We start from the raw sequence: 18,443 nt of genomic DNA, 5'->3' as shown, positions 1-18,443 counted from the left end.
ATTCCTCTACCAAGATGTCGTGGCAGCTCTGTCCTTTCTATTGAGCTTTTGGAGTGATGTTTATTGTGTTTTGTCATCATCCTTCTCATTTTTGTCTGTAAGGCTGTTAAATCGGTGGCGGTCCAAGAGATGATACCGAATGAGTAGCTCAGTGCTGAGCAAGCGTAGGTATTAATCGCTTTGATCAGATGCTTGCTGTTAAGGCCATTTCTTATTATTCTTCTCAATCTTCGGGTGAACTCCTCTGTTTATTCTTTCTTCATCTGACTCTGATTGATATTTCTTGCCTGTTTTATGCCTAGATACTTGTACGTGTCTACCTCCTTTAATACTTCAATTCCTGCTCCTTCCTTGAGTTTGAATGTACCATCTTCTATTTTCCCTCTCGTTATGTTCAACAGTCGACATTTTTCTAGTCCAAACTTCATTTTGATGTCTTCCGAGAATCCTTCTACTTTGCCTCTCGTTATTTTCAAAAGTCGACATTTTTCCAGTATTATTAGTATTTATAAGTATTGTATTCTCATTCTTAAGGTGCAATTAAATCAACACGAAAGGTTTCAACTGCAATTCATTTTTATTCAAGAGCAATAAATAGATAGGTTAGAAACTTAATATAATCCTATATTAACAATAAATTCAGATGCATACCACCCGCCGATATGAATATCAACAAGTGTTACGATCTGAATTGAACGAGCCAATTTGCCATCGTCAAGGCCACAAATGGAGGACGCCCCATCGAAGAAAAGCAGATGCTGACCATGGTTTCGGTCTCATTTGACCTCATCAGAGCAACATAGCATTTTTCTCCGATGGAGAACGTTTGGAATAGATGGAGCCTTATTCAATATTGGCACGCGCTACTGGGTAAATGTATCTGGGGGTTTTCCTTCCATAATGTTCAACTGTCTCGTGTTGAATTTGACTTCGAATTCCACGATTCTAATCATTCTTTAACTTCCAGGATGTACTGAAAACTTTCATAGAAAGGTGGCATAGTACCCAGTAGCGCGTGCCAATACTGAATAAGGTTCCATCAATTCCAAACGTTCTCCATCGGAGAAAAATGCAATGTTGCTCTGATGAGGCCAAATGAGACCGAAACCATGGTCAGCATCTGCTTTTCTTCGATAGGGCGTACTCCATTTGAGGCCTTGACGATGGCAAATTGGCTAGTTCAATTCAGATCGTAACACTTGTTGATATTCATATCGGCGGGTGGTATGCATCTGAATTTATTCTTATTATTGTATTCATTTGCCTTTCGGCGCGATCATTCCATTATAATCCTATATATTGAGAATAAAATCAATAATATTCACAATAAGAAGGTGATCGGAAACAATATAGTCCTTACACTTTCATAAAGTCAGTCGGTAGACCTTGTACAATTTGACAAATTTCACACTGTATAGTACAAAATTCTATAATGCGAGTTTTGACTGTTGTCGAAAGAGTTTTTCATTTTGAATCAGCACTTTGTTGTATATTCTACATACAAGTCCTAGGAATTAAGTATTTCTCACAATTTGAATCTACTTCGGAAAATGAATAAAATCGAGAATATGCGATAAGCATAACTAACGTCTATACAGGGTGATTGATTCATTTGTAAATGGGCATTCAGTAAGGGTAGATAGAGGACACCAAGATGCCTCTAAATGATCTAATTTTTTTGGTGTAATTTTCCTTAATACTATTATACAGGATGTTTTTTAATTGAGTGTCAATATTTATGGGGGTTGTTTTTGGGCCCATTTTAAGAAAAAAACTTCAATAAACATATGTCCTAAACGTCTTACGTTTTGAGATACATGGTGGTAAAATTTTCAAGAATAAATCATGTTTTTCTTGACTTCCACCAGTATTGTAGTAATTTGACCTACCTATTTTGGCAGACATTGATGGCACGCCACAGATTTTTCCCGAAACCCGTGCGTCGGACTAAAAAAATTCAAAAAATCAAATTTGCTCATGGTTGAACACAGTCAGTGGCGTGGCACTGACTGTCTAAATACTACCACCCTGTTTCTCAAAGAGGAAGACGTTTGCATATGTTCATATGAAGTTTTTTTCTTAAAATGGGCCCAAAAATTACCCACATAAATATTGACATTCAATTAGGAAACACCCTGTACAGGGGACTTAGTTTTTCCACCAATTTTTCAATTTATTACAACTTATGAACCACCTTACACATTTTCATAACATTTGGCTCAATCTTCCAAAAGGATTATGGGCTTTGGAATTGGTTCAATTAATTTCTGACCCATGATTGTTTTTATTGCTCTGGAAAACGAAAATCAAAAGATGTATTTCACAGTGGTCGTATGTTCATGTAACAGGCCTTGGTGAAAATTATTGAATTCGTCAGTTCTTGTGGATCAATTTTTTTATGCCTCACAACTATAAATTTCTGCTTCTTATGACAAAAGTGAAATTTTGCAGAGATGTCGAAGCCACGTCTTTAGTGAAAAGCTACGAAATATATTCGGCAAGTTTTGTGTCAAATGACTACAGACAACCTGGTCTTGAACACATTCTGTATTTTGCATATTGAAAATTTTCTTGCGTTATTGTGTGATTGAAAATAAAGAATGAGTGTATTTTGGGTGAGGAGGATGTTGATGATGTGATTGTGAGAACAAGAAGACAGAATCCGCATTTTCCCACAGTAGCCGTTAATATAAAGAATAGTGTCCCTGCTTCGATCGACTCATCTTTCAGTACCAGGAAATAGTCAGTAGGTACCTACTTTGATTGTATTGAATCAGTTCCTAATGAAAATCGTGAGTGCAGGGTAAACTGCGGAATACTTCTCTCGTCAGAACCTGTTTTGAACGATTTTCAATCGTCTAGGAGCTTCGACCAAGCTGAGCTTGTTTAAAATTTATTCAGCAGTAAAAGAATCGCGGATATCTTGATGGATCGAATACCAAGCCCTAGAAAGTACTGCCTACCTATCCTAACCACAAATATTTGTTAGCACGCCTCTGTGGTACCTGAGGCAACCACACGATCTCACTACAAAGTAAGGAATCGTGTACCGGTTGTACCTGACCGCACTGTTCCACGTTCTACCTGTAACTACTCCCCACCACTCCTACCGCGCAGGTTGTTCTTAGCAGTACCAACAGTTTGAACGAAAGTATCGTAGGCAACGGTTTTCACGTACCTACAACGAAAAATCGCTTAAATTACCGATTTTTCACCTCGGAAAAGTGCGGAAAGTGCTTCTTGGCTGTTGTGTGAGGTACCCCTGTGTTGTGGAAGTGCAAGACACAGTGAAAAGTGCGAAAATTTGATCGAAACCTGCGTTAATCTTCTGGTTAGGAGCTTCTTGGGAGGTAGGATTAATAAATGCAAAAGTTCGGCTGTACACACTTGGGGATTTGAACGCTTGCTCTTCAGGTGAGTTCGCAATAAATTGTTATGTGGATGAATTGAAATGTTCCAAATACCGGTAATACGGCAGGACGTATGTGGCACAGTGAATAAGTGTGCTGCGTAACGGTTTTTTCGATTTGAATTGGACGCAAGAGGTGATCTCAGTAGGCTTCACTAAGAATCGATGTTCATTTTATGGTCCTTCTAGGATCTATAGGATATAGATGCTCCCGTCGACGATTTTCTTTAGCCTAGGAAGGCCCTCTCACTTTCAGATAGTTCCCAGTCACCTGCCAAATATGGGGATATGGGGAATGTTCTTCAGGCATCCCGACATATGTTATGAAAGAAATGAGTGCAATCATTGAGCCATCAACTGTTCGAATGGACGAAACATATGGTAGCATGAGAGACAGGATTTCCCATCTCATCTATTGTGGTCCAAGATGTAGATTCTAAAGATTGATATAACCTATAAGCATTACACTCAATTTATATCTGTCAGAATACACTGTTGAAATTGTGGCTTCCCTTGAAGCCAAATACATAATGGTACTGCTAAACACTAGAAATGGGATGCTTACGAGTTTGATGCCAAAATAACTCCCAAATCGGATATCATGACCGCGTAAAATAACTCTTCGCATATACATTAGGAAGAAATGATTTTGTTTCGATTACGAGTACCTACTACAAGTTGTACTAGTAGTCTGGGAGGCAAGGCCTTTTTTCTCAAGGAATTTCATCCCGGCTGAATTTAATACTGTATGTTGTAGTCACATTGCAAATGACGATGGTACATTTGTAATGTACCATGGTATAGAAAGATTTGGCATCAATTCCTAAAATATGTGAGCTTGATTGACCCACTTCGAATCTACCCAAAGAATAAAGAAAATAGGGTTAAAATGGTCACTGTAGAAAATAAATGCAAGGCCGCAATTTTTTTGCTTGAATGTCTGATAAAGCCTCGGATAAAGCCATCATATAAAATATAAAAAATATTGAAAAACAAAAAAAACCCTCTATCAAGTTCATAATTTTTGAATTATGACACAATTCAGACATTTAATTTTCATACACTTATGACTCTGTCAATCACCAAAATATCAGTTTTTCACTCAGTTATGTGAGAAATTAAATTCTGGATTATGACGTAGTTACAGAACTCCGAGCAGAAAAACTACACATTCCTTTTAGAAAATTGTTCATCTAATAATAATTCAATTTTTCCAGAGCAATGACATAAATTAGCAACATGGTTAGTTTCTCTGTTCATGATGGCATTTAAATTTGATTATTGTCAAACCGAACTTAATGATATGTCTACATTGCTATTTGATGACCAATAATACGCCTACTGACTTCATTATTCTACGATAATGAGATTGTTAACAGAATATTCTTTAGTCTTATTAATATTTATCGAAATCCTTCATGAATTCTGCACTGTGCGATGCGATATGTATGTAGCACAGAACATAAACATCTGTCTGTCTGTAGTATTGTTATGCTGAGCTATATCTAGTTTCTATATGTTTCGAAATCATCGAATTGGAAGGACTTGAAGGAGGAATATAGAAGACAATTAAAAACAGAATTACGATTTTCACTAACAAGAGTTGTTAGCAGCAGCATCTTCAAGTGAATGGTGAAGTTGAACTGTGTCGCTGTTGAACAGTGAAAATCATATAATTCTGTTTTTAATTCAGTTATGGATTTTCATCAAGTATCAGCCACATCAATTCAATATTAGAAGATAATGATGTGTACCCTCCTGTGTACCTTATACCTTCACTTTCGAATGATTGGTATGATATTGATTTTCATATGACTTTGTTCCACATCCTGATTGCCAACTTATTCGCGAAAAAACTTGTTTTGGTGCATTTTCTTAATTTGTTTTATTCATTTATGCGATGAAACAAAGAATAAAAGACAATAGTCGCTTTCATAACAGTATGAACGTTTTCAAAAAGCTCCTTCATCTAAAGTGGTATGGAGATGCATATTGTAGTCAATAGATAGGTATTCATCGAATTGAATAACGCACAAAGCTCTCTATCAGTCAATGACAATATTTTTTGCATTCTTTTTGCTAGTGCCATATTATCCTGCCCAAAAGTCGTTTTTTCAATTTGCGCTGAATCTCTTCCAAAAATGTGATATTTCTGAAGAGCAATAGGGACCACTGTGAAAAGGTCTTCATCGATTTTATATATAGCGGACAAGCGTTTCTCTCTTAAACTTCTTAACTTGTGTATCATTCTACACCCCTTTAAAAGATCATAATAGAATTTCATTGGTAGAATATATGCCAACAAAATGTGATTCCTTTAAGTCTCCAACACCTCAAATAAGAAATGTTTTTCAGAAATGCCCTTTCATAGGGAATCACCTCCTAAAAACTTCCACACTTATTAGGTAACACCGAGGGTAACACCCTGTATATGTCTCTTCCACACGGCACGCCCGCATACGCCCTAAATAAACATCTCCTTCCATTGCTAATTTCACGAAAATGTCTGGACCATTTTCACTCACTTCAGACTGCATCGACTGATGTCAACTACACAATTAGCCATAATGCTCGCCATAATGATACCCAAAGTTGCAACTGACACCGAAAAAAGGTGTTTATCAACATCATACGGGTCATCGTTTTCGAGTTCTTTCAATAGTCACCTGTTCTTCAGCCAATTAAGTCTACCAGGTAGTTGCTGTAGCATAAGGTGAATGCATCTTCCTACATGCCCCGAACGGATATCATATAAAAGAATAATTAAAAGGAACTTTTGATATACAGAGTGAACCTGCAAAGTTTTTCTACATTTTGAACTGAAAAGTGATCATCACTGTTTGCCATGAAATAAATTTGAAAACAGTGTTATATTGTTTTTGTATTGAAAACAAACAAAACCACTATATTATTGCAAGTCGATCAATGCAAATTACACAGGGTGGAGATAAATATTTAAGGGGTAATTCCTTGTCAAAAAGTGTGTTCATATAATTTTTTCAAGCCGCCTTGCTTAAGAACAGCTCGCTAAAGATAGCACCGGAAAAGCAATTTTAAATTTTTTTCTCAGAAACCAGATAACTGCCAGCACTGAAATTGAGTACACCTTCTATGGGAGCAAGAAGGCAATTGAAAAACGTTTGGGTGGTACTTCCCTAGAATTGCAAGGGGTAGAAAAGCCAACCCCAAATTGTGGTTCGCTAGAAACATTTGTACTCATTCATTCATTGCTGTATCCCGTTACCAGGAATAAATCTAAAAAAAAACAAAAAAAATTTTTTTCTTAGAAATAATTGCGACTGTGTGCTCTCATTTGACTGAAGAGACCCAACCGTGACCTATAGATCCGAGTATAGATCCTTCCAAACTCCGAGCATGGGTAGTCACCTCAGTAGTCACCAACCAGATCTGGCCGTCGCTGTATCCTTCTCGAGTCTCCATTATAACTGTGGACCAAAGACCTCCACTGTGACCTGTCTAACGCTAGTTGTTCCCAATTTTGATTGGCATTGACTGATTTTAGGGATTGATGTAGTATATCCTTAAACCGCTTATACGGGCCTCCTGGTTTCCGAGCTCCCTCTGTGAATTCGCCATACAGAGCTATTTTGGGGAGTCTTGCGTCTTGCATCCTCAGAATGTGACCGCTCCATCTGAGTCGGGCTCTCGTTACTTGAGTCTCAATTGTACAACTCGCGCGCTGCAAGACTTCTGCATTCGAAACTTTGTGGAACCATCTGATGTGCATTATTTGTCTTAGATGACGTTGTTGCGTTTGTTCAACCTGTTAAACATGTCGTCTGTAGGGCGTTCAGCTTTCGCTTCCGCTGTCTTGGTCTTCAGATTGAGGTCGTGATTCTGAAGCACTGTGTCCTTTAGCATCCAGACTCATTCATACTACAGCACTGAACAATTAATTCTTGACCAATGAGGTTTCTTGCAGAAAATAACTGTTTTCAAGGAAAACAAACCTATAGGCTGAAATTAACTTCGAATTCAAATTCAACTGTGTGTCAAGAAATTTTCCTCGGATATAGGTACTAATGGACACACTTTTCGCATTAATCAGGCTTGTAATTGATATAATAGGTATCTAGGAATAACTAAAGACTGGTCAGAAGACTATTGAGGGTATCGTTGATTTAATTAATTTATTGTGTAATTATGGCTAATATTTCACGGTATATCTGAAGATTTTTTCAACCCATTGAGAATAAAATATATTTGTTCTTTCTATATTTTCGACACTATGTATTTGACCCCGTATTTGCCATTATGGGTTGATAGAAACTCAGGCCACATTTTCTTGATTCTTTGACTGTAACCCTGGGTAACCAATTTAGAAGACGCTTATTTTATTACCTCAATTACACTCAGCCACTGCCACTGCCACTCGCGCTGCCGGAAATATTTCCCGAAATACTTCTGCGGCAGTATCGAAGGCAGTGAGTATTTACACTCTGCTCCATTATTTCTCTCGCGGCCAAGTTTCGGCAGTACTTCAGCATATTAAGCTTTATTTGTTTTTCTTCCACCGTTTTCACATCTTTCAACTTTTCATCCCTGTCTTGTCTAGTTCTTTTCATTACTTCTTCCTTAGAAAGGTCTAAGAATGGGGGGGTATTGAGGAGTGCTGTATATTCTGATTCTACTGCAGCGGTCGAGAAAAATTTATTTGGTTTTATTAACCGTGCAGTTTTCTGCCACCTGAATGCCATTTTGAATATGGGTGGAACAAAACTTGGTATTTACAATTCAAGGAAAAACTGATATTAATGCATAACTCCTTAATTTTAGTCTAATTTTTTCATTATCGACTATCAACTTTATTCGGTTTCGGTGATTTTTTTTTCGCCTTCAATTCCTCAATTGGAATTTCCCCCATATTCCGACTGATCCTTTTCCAGGCGTCGTGAACCTTATGTTTGATTTTATGGGCTTTGTCGCTTTTATCCCATATCACCCTTTCACCTTCTATGAGTTCTAATAGCATAATGATTTTTTCATTGTTCCACTCTGTCGTGGACATTTTTCCCAATAATATTGATTTGATATATTATATTGATTATTTTCGAAACCCTTCGCCGCTTACGTTGAGAGCAGCAACCCGGTTGAATCGTTGAATGTAAACACGTACTGCCGCTCGCACTGCCGGTCCTTTGACTTCCGCACGAAAAACCGCCAATTTAGGGAGCGTAGGGCAGCGCGAGTGGCAGCGGCAGGAGCAGGAGAAGTGTAGTGATTACATTCTCATGCTGCCCACTTCCCATACCTCGATTACACTCAGCCGCAAAGAGCAGGGAAGTGAGCAGGGAAGTGGGCAGCATGAGAATGTAATCACTACACTTCTCCTGCTCCTGCCGCTGCCACTCGCGCTGCCCTACGCTCCCTAAATTGGCGGTTTTTCGTGCGGAAGTCAAAGGACCGGCAGTGCGAGCGGCAGTACGTGTTTACATTCAACCGGGTTGCTGCTCTCAACGTAAGCGGCGAAGGGTTTCGAAAATAATCAATATAATATATCAAATCAATATTATTGGGAAAAATGTCCACGACAGAGTGGAACAATGAAAAAATCATTATGCTATTAGAACTCATAGAAGGTGAAAGGGTGATATGGGATAAAAGCGACAAAGCCCATAAAATCAAACATAAGGTTCACGACGCCTGGAAAAGGATCAGTCAGAATATGGGGGATATTCCAATTGAGGAATTGAAGGCGAAAAAAAAATCACTTATGGCCACATTCCGACCACTTCTGAGGAGGAAAATCCAGTCCATTAAGTCTGGATCAGGAGCAGATGATGTTTTTCAACCTATAAGGCTGCAATTATCTCTTCGTCCGTCATTGCCGAAACTTGGCCGCGAGAGAAATGATGAAGCAGAGTGTAAATACTGCCTTGGATACTGCCGCAGAAGTATTTCGGGAAATATTTCCGGCAGCGCGAGTGGCAGTGGCAGTGGCTGAGTGTAATTGAGGTATATGATTCTTTATATTCATCCATCTTGAATAATTCATCGGGTAATTCGCTTCGCTTCGAATGATCTCATGCTGCTGCCAATGAAAGCCACGTGACTGTTTATAAGAATGACTTTACCACGAACAATAGGTTCTTAAATTTCTGTGTGAATTTAGATTCGAATTTTTATTGCTGTTTTCGTCCAATTGAATTTTCATGTTCGGCGTAGAATATTGAATGGGAACCCGATTCATAGATGGTTTGACCACTGAATCGCCAGTGTTTTTCAGATTACCATATAGATGAATAGGTAACCTACATAAAATAAAACAAATTTAAAATTTTGCATTCCATCACTCTTCATTTGAAATAAATTGGGCCGTCAAACTTAACCTTAATTATTGAAACAAAAAAATCATCCTTAATGAATTGTCCATTCAAAAAAATTCGTCGTCAAGTAGATTTTGGAATTTTGAAGGTATTCTGATGAATAAGTAACCTACATAAAATAAAACAAATTTAAAATTTTGCATTCCATCACTCTTCATTTGAAATGAATTGAGCCGTCAAACTTAACCTTATTAATGAAACAAAAAAATCATCCTTAATGAATTGTCCGTTCAAAAAAATTCGTCGTCAAGTAGGTTTTGGAATTTTGAAGGTATTCTGTGTTTAAACGCAATTCTTAGCATCTGATGTACAATTTTCCAAGTACCTAAGCTGTATTGTTGCTGTATTGGAATTATCAGGAAATTATACCTGAAAATGGTTTCTACCGGTTTTTACCGACGTGCAAAGAGCATTTATTATTGAATCCTACTTCAGAATTGGGGACAAAATCGAAAGCGAGTGGAAGATGAGAATATTTCATCGACTTCAGGATCGAGCTTCCCAATATTGTAGATTGCCTATCAATCTTTGGGGTTCCACTTAATTCTCATGAAATTGGAATGTGGTGTGCTATCAGTCATGGGCGGATTGCGGGGGCCTTCTTTGATGGAACTTTAAGAACAGTAGAACAGAACGTTAAAAAGAAGAAATTAGCATGCCTTTTATAGTTGCATTTATAGAGCAAACACAGCTGTAGAAACCTAAGCTATAGCTGAGAGTATACTCTAAAGCCTAAGGAATGTTTTTCATGGATGTGTTGATTACTCTAATTTTTTTTTTTTTGGATTTGTGCGTGGTTTTGTGTATCATGTGAAGGATATAAAAGGGCCATTCCTCAGTTTTTTCAGTTCAAAAATATGGCATACAAATCAACGATAAGAAAACCCTTGCAGAATTATAAAAAATGGGTTTTTAGTGGATGGTAATATTATGTTCCTAATAAATCTTACTTCCAAAGGCGAAATCACATTTTATGAGAAGAACGATAATATTTCACAATTCAAAATTGACTCTTGCTCAAATAAGACTGAATGGAATTTAGTGTTTTTCTCTAAATCCATTGATTTTGAAGACAATCTCCTTTGGAACTAAAGATCTTATCTTGCACAGTTTTTGTATGGGAGACTCTCAATCTCTTTGTTTCATGGTTGAGTAATAATACAATAATTGTATATTTCCAAATATTATTCTGAAACACTTAGAAGGGACGGATGGTTGCACTCATCCTCAAACTCTCGCGTTTCATCTTGACAGCCTTGAAATTATTAAACAAAAAGATTTTCACTATCAAAAAGTGCTGAGCCAATAAGAATTTTTTACGGTATTGTCTTGAAGGTCAAATTATATTGAGCGCAGCCGATTTCGATCTGCATCAATTGTTGTTCTGAATCAATCATTTCATGGTGACAATATTCATTATACCGAAAAACTAATTTTGATGGAAACCATTGTCGATATTACTGATTTCAATTTGAATTGTTTCCATAATAAATCAATAACAATCATCCAAACTAAAGGGAATTATTTCAAACGATATTTTTGATATTCTCTATTATGAAGTTGAGTGCCGATAAAAAAATAAAACCATTCAGAAATCATGCGATGAGTAAAACTTGATCCAATAATTGAAATTGCACATATAATGTACTGAAACACGATATCACCCTGATGAGGGAAGCTAACCAGTTTTTATATCATATTCTGATTTCTAAATACCCCAATAGTCATAATTTATCTGTGCACTTTTTTCACGTCGGCCACATTTTCCGACAAATTTCATGGTTATAATGCTTTTTTAAACCATACGAAGGTGATTAAGCGCCATGGACTATTAGACGTTTATTGAAAATTTTCATAGGGAGTTTTCGACAAAGGACCATTTCCCTGAAATATTTTTAGACCTAACACCTTCTTATTTCAAATAGCACATCCAGTAAATCTTTACATCGTTGAATAGCTTATTTGATAGCAATTTCACCTGCCATACGTTTGGCAAAAACTCAACGATTCATGACTACAACGATTCTTATGAAAAACATGGTGAAAAGCTCGGTGAAAAGTTAGGGCCATACTTTTCGTATGGTTTTTTCAGGAGAGGTTTTTTCCTCACCCTTTTCAATTTTGATTCTTTCGTATTATAACGCTTTTTTCTCTTCGGAGCAGAAATGTACAGGGTGTTCATGAGAAAATCATCAAGTTGGCCAAATCGAATTGATTGAAACTCCTAATTTTCAAATTACAATCTATATTTTCTATTGTTTCAGTCGATTCTTCGTATAAAAAGAGGGTAGTTGTCTGAAACATATCCTTAACCTAGCCTATACCTTCAATAGGTACCTAAATAGTTATCAACGAAAAATTTGAGATAACATTCATTTCGAACTGTTTGATCAGAAGGTAACTTACGAAAACCACAATGTTCCGCCCAATATAGCACTGTTTGCTGTTTGGGGCAGGAATGTACAAGGTGTTTATGAGAAAATGATCAAGTTGGACAGATCGAATTCATCAAATCTTAAGATTTTCAAATCACAATCTATATTTTTTATTGCTTCAGTCTCGGCTTCAGTCGATTCTACGTATAATAAGAGGAAACGGGAAACCAAGCTAAGTGACCAATCGAAAACGTCTCCATTCTGTAAGTAGTTCTCATAAGTCTTCCGTTGCTGCTGAATACCATGGTGCTCAAAGAACAAATTCCCCAATATTCACAAATACACAGAGCCATGACGAAACCTAAAGCGATCTTACTGATTGTCTGAAAGACAATTTCCTAATAATGCAACGATCACAAATAGAAAATTACCAACTGATTATCGGGTCTGGAGTTTCATGCCGGCACTGAATAAGATGAGGCCTGTTCGATATAAGGATATCTTTCCAAGATCGAGTTTCCAAGGCCTGGGGCCCGATCATTTACCCAACCGAATCAACAAGAATTTTAACTGGATTCTCGTAAGATATAGCACTCATACGCGAGGTGGTTCTTTGACTTGCATACCTCCAATGAGAAATCGATAACTGTAGTCAAAGAAAAATATTTTTATTTTCAGAGCCGGACTCTGTCTGAAAGATATATAGTTGAACTTGAACAGATTATATGATTTTCGAAAAAATGAGATTTTAAACCACGATATTGGTTTCACTATCACAATAGCGTCTTCAGGAGCCTTAAAGTACATTCACCCACCTGAAAACACCACGTAACACGAGACGTAACACGTATCGTGGATTAAAAGCTAATTTTTGTGAAAATCATATAAATTGTTTTGAGTTTGATTATGGATTTTCATCAAGAATCGATATTTAGTAGTTGTTGTTTTCCAAAAAAGTAGACGAAACATGTTTTTGATTCACCTTAGTCCATAGTGAATTTTTAAGAACGTAACAAGTGTGTCAAAGTGATTGAAGATTTTTAGTACAACTAAAATAGTGTGTTCCGAAAAAGAGAGGGTAGAAATGATGAAATTATTTTTCAGAAATGACGACTCTGTGCGAACAACAGTGGCATTATTTAACGAACGAAATAGTTAAAAAAAGTGCATTCGCTGGTTACATTTGGAGTTGCTTAGTGTGGCCGGTAAAATTATCTCGAAGATTATGGCTAATCGTCTGATTCCACTCTTAAAAAAGCTATTACCTGAATTCCAGTGCAGCTTTCGACCAAATCGAGGTACAGTGGACACAATTTTTACACTGCGACAGCTGCAAGAGAAGGCCCATGAACAACAATCAAGGATATATACAGCTTACATCGATTTAAGTAAGGCCTTCGACTCGATGAATCGGAGAGCGCTATTGAAAATCATTAGACACCTTGGAATACCCGAAATTTTTTAGCAGTGTGTAAAAGCCTTTATACCAACAACACCGCTATAATACACCATAATGGCTCTACAACCGACCATTTCTTCACCAACTCTGGAATAAAACAAGGCGGCGTGTTAGGGCCTTTACTGTTCAATATTTTCGCCATAGCCGTCTCGATAATTGCTGACATGAGTATGCCTGTAAGAGGAGTTGGAATGAGATTTAGATTTGATGGAGGCCTATTTAAACTGAAGCGCCTCAGAGCAAAAACCCGTACAAAGTTTATCACGGAACTTCAATATGCAGACGACTGCGCACTTATCGCTAGCAGCTCAGAGTATCTACAGATAATGTTGGACACCTTTAAACATATATCGAAGCTTTAGGCCTTAGACTCAATATCGACAAAACCAAAATCCTGGTAAGTCCGCCAGAAAGCCTTCAAACAGATATCAGCCTGGAGGATGAAACTTTAGAACAGGTCGAGCAGTTCAAATACTTGGGAAGCTTCATAATTACTAGGGCTAACCTAGACATGAACAGACAAAACCGTATCAATTCGGCATCACAGCCATTCTGGAAGCTGAAGGACAGAGTGTTTCAAAATCACGACCTAAATCTGAAGACCAAGACAGCTGTTTACAAAGCAGTGGTCTTCCCAACGCTTCTTTACGGAAGTAAAAGCTCAACGCCCTACAGGCGACATATTAAACAGCTTGAACAAACGCAACAACGTTATCTACGACAGATAATGCAAATCAGCTGGTTGCAGAAGTCTTGCAATGCGCGAGTTGTACAACAATTGAGACTCAAGTAACGAGGGCCCGACTCAGATGGAGCGGTAACATTCTGAGGATGCAAGACACAAGACTCCCCAAGATAGCTCTGTATGGCGAATTCACAGAGGGAGTCCGGAAACCAGGAGGCCAGTAGGATATACTACATCAATCTCTAAAATCAGTTAATGCCAAACATAACTGGGAACAACTAGCGTTAGACAGGTCACAGTGGAGATCCTTGATACACAGTTATAATGGAGACTAGAGAAGGATACAGCGGCGGACAGATCTGGTTGGTGACTATCCATGCCCGGAGTGTGGAAGGATCTGTATGTCACGGTTGGGTCTCTTTAGTCACAGGAGGGCACACAGTCGCAATTAGCCCTAATAAATTATAAATCTGTTGGCATATTTATTTTTTTTGTCATTTTGTTGATTTATTCCCGGTAACGGGATACAGCAATGAATGATGAATGAATAGATAATTTGATGCTACTGGTTCAGTCGGAATCAAAAAGAGGGTGCATGAAAGAGACGAAGCGAGGAACAAGTCTATCTTAGGTCATGTGGCAATGAATCCCACCTTTAGTTACTAGAATTGTCAGATGTATCTAATGTTTCACGCACAAAAATCATTAAAATCCTTAAACAACATAAATTCCATCCTTATAAGGTACTATTGGTTCAGCAACTGAATGAGGATGATCCCGATCATTGAAGATAATCAAAACTACATGTTCGATATGTGTTTTTCGGACGATTTCAATTTAACGGCATTTTAAACCGGCATAACTATCGGTATTGGTCAGATAAAAGTCCAAGATTATTTCGTGAGAATCATACTCAGCTTCCCCAAAAATTAAATGTTTGGGCGGGTATTCATGGACATCACATAATCGGCTCTTTTTCATACCCGAAAATCTCACTGGCCATATTTATCTAGATCTACTGGAGAACACTATTTATCCAGCCCACTTGCAAGTATTGGAAAATGCAGAAGACCATCAAACGATCATTTTGTAACAGGATGGCGCACAACTTCATTTCGTTCAACCCGTGCGTCAGTTCCTAGATGAAAATTTTCCTCACGCCTGGGTTTGAAGGAGGGAACATATTCAGTGGCCACCCAGATCACCTGATCTGGCTCCACTGGACTTTTTTCTATGGGGTCACCTGAAATCCAAGATTAACGCTACCCAGCCTGAGTCACTGGATGATTTGCGAACTCGGATCATTAATGAATCTTGAGTAATTGACGTTTTCAGTAAAACTTATATTACGGCATGGAAGTGAATGGTAGGCATTTTCAGCATTTAATAAACTGATATCAAGAGTTAGTACTCTTCCACTATTTTACCTGTCATTTCGTTATCGATGGGTATTGTGAAGCAGAATTTCAGGATCAGAAGCAACAAGATATTCAACATGACGTATCGCAACCACATTGTATAACAACCTGTATCAGATAAAACTTTATCAAAAAATCCTGGAAGAGTGAAGGTTTCAAAAAAGTTGAACGATATTTGCAGTTTGCGACTTTCTCTATCAGTTTCTCCATGGAATCTGTGAATGACTCTCCTCCTCCCGTTTTGTCTCCAAGAGCTGATTAGACTGTTCAGTATATTTTGTATATTCAACATTTCAGGTTCACTTGTTCACTAAAAGTTTTTTTATATTTGTATTAAAATAAAATTACACATATCGATAATAACTTATACCAGGTAATGAAGACGATTGTAATCAATATAATAAAAACAAAATACCATGATCTATACGAGATTCCACATTTACGAGCATTGAGACTCCTCTAAAATCAAATCTATCAAGTCAGACTAAATTCAGACAATATTAAAAATATCAGCCGACTTCAACTCCAGATATTATTCCATTGATCTGTACGGACAATTCAAGATAAATATTATACTGAGAAAGCGATTCACTTCCAGACTGAACGGAGTTTTTAATAATCATTTCAGTCGATACCGCTGAAAATATATCCATTTATTCAGCCTAGCGGTAAAATATCCCATTTGAATTCGAAATTGTATGGAAACGTTTCATTTTTCGCATGGAATAATTCAAATAGATACCCGAATTCTTTATGCGGAACTCCAGGGTCTAAAGCTCATAACGCTTTGAAGCATATTTGGTTGAAGCTTGTGGAATGCATATACACGGAAAGGTTCATAGGATCATAGGAGTGCTTCAGAATGCTCGGAATCTTCCTATGTCCGCATTTTATTTGTAAAATGAGAGATACTTTATTATATGCAATCGATTCAAAATGCACCCATGTATTTATTCATTTAGTTATATATTGTTCAATATTTTCTTTTCTGACTATTAATTCTTTATTTTTTAACTAGGAGTCAAATTCACCACAATTTATTTGTTTTTTTGCACTACATATTAGAATTACTCGCCAAAGGGTAAGTGCACGCTCAACTATTTCCATATTTCATAATTTCTGCGACATATACAGACAAGCCATTTTAAATGTTAGGTAATATACAGGGTAAGTGTTTGACTCGTACAAATATTTTGACAGCAGATTATATAGATGAAAAAAAAACACTTTTTTGCTCCACCATTTTTTTTGACACGTCTCGGTTTGAAAGATACAAGCTCTTGAAAAACTATTGAAAATTTTTATTTTGAGGTCTATCTCACAAACGGTTTCATCGAATGAAATGAATTTCGGAATATAGTTTTTCATTTATTTCATTAATCTTGTTCGAATACACGTCTTTCAGTTTTGTCATTATGACCATTGCCTACCATAAAAATACCAAAAATTCAAAAACCCAACTCTTAAAATTACGTTGCACGCTACTTAATGAATATTTCAACGTTTTTTCAAATAAAAGTATTCTACACATTTTCTCGTATAATGCGCCGTTTTCGAGTAATTCGCTATTCAAAAATAAAAAATATCTGTTAAATTCGAACAATTGGTACTTTGACCGTATGCATTTTTTTTAAAGGACCCACAGATGTGTAGTGTCCCAGACTTAGCTAGTTATTCTGCAAATAAATTTCGTTTTTCCAGTGGTTCCACATCTTATTATGAAAACTTAAAATGGCTATATCTTTTTATCAGGAAAGTATTTCTTTAGACGTCAAGAATCTACCGTTGAAATATATAATATGTTCGACTCAAACTGTATAAACTAACAAGAATATATAAAAAAATGAGACAACAAAAATCACTGAAACAGTACTTTTAACCTTGCTTTTAACTGAGTGGAAAAATCATGAGGAATTATCATGAAAATGATAATTATTCGAACTAAAAAATTTGGCATTCTACAACATCACATATCTATTGTCAATATTTCGCATAAATATTAAAATGACATCTCGTTCATAAAATTCACCAAAGACAACTCATTCATGCATGCATTGATCTACTCCTCATGAAGACTTTGAGTGGATAAGATGACGAGATAAAATATCCGATAAGGACTAAAATAATGAGATGAACTTTATGCCGACAGAAACGAAAAAACCTCGCGAAAAACAATCAAAATCATGAAAAAAGGTATCGATTATGAGATCATAGATGTTTTGGACTGTTTTTTTTTTCAAATATAGGAAACTGGTGGAGAGGCCAAATTTTTGCCAATTGTGGTATTTTATAAAACTGTAGACAGTTCATTCATTCATTGCTGTATCCCGTTGCCGGGAATGAATCTACAAAAAGACGAAAAAGGGAGAAAACAAAAAGAAAAGAAAAAGAAAGGAAAAAGAGAAAAAAGAAAAAAAAAAAAGGTGCGAACAGACTTATAATTTTTCAGGGCTAATTGCGACTGTGTGCTCTCCTGTGACTGTAGAGACCCAACCGTGACCTACATATCCTACCACACTCCGGGCATGGATAGTCACCAACCAGATCTGGACGCCGCTGTATCCTTCTCGAGTCTCCATTATAACTGTGTACCAAAGACCTCCACTGTGACCTGTCTAATGCTAGTTGTTCCCAGTTATGATTGGCATTAAATGATATGACGACCCTTATACAGGGTGCTTACAAATTCGATACTCACCTGTACTGTCTTCTAAACTATACCAGATATGAATTACGTTTATAGACAAAAA

The 18,443-nt window shown here is 37.0% G+C and overlaps 1 protein-coding gene across 2 annotated transcripts in view; it reads left to right on the top strand.

Moving 5' to 3' along the window:
• The window catches only part of LOC123309021 (apoptosis-stimulating of p53 protein 2), a 334,262-nt gene that overhangs the window by 73,896 nt on the left and 241,923 nt on the right, over positions 1 to 18,443 (top strand). The window contains exon 1 of one of the 2 annotated variants that reach the window (XM_044891869.1): positions 3,312 to 3,414. The exons of the other annotated variant lie outside the window; for it this stretch is intronic. The gene's annotated coding sequence lies outside the window, so the exon portion shown is untranslated. Of the gene's footprint in view, positions 1 to 3,311; positions 3,415 to 18,443 lie in introns of those variants that run through there. 2 annotated transcript variants of the gene reach the window in all.

Source organism: Coccinella septempunctata, chromosome 3, assembly GCF_907165205.1.
Source record: "Coccinella septempunctata chromosome 3, icCocSept1.1, whole genome shotgun sequence".
Taxonomy (NCBI): domain Eukaryota; kingdom Metazoa; phylum Arthropoda; class Insecta; order Coleoptera; family Coccinellidae; genus Coccinella; species Coccinella septempunctata.
The sequence above is the reverse complement of the archived record's forward strand: the minus strand, read 5'-3'. Positions and strand labels throughout refer to the sequence as shown.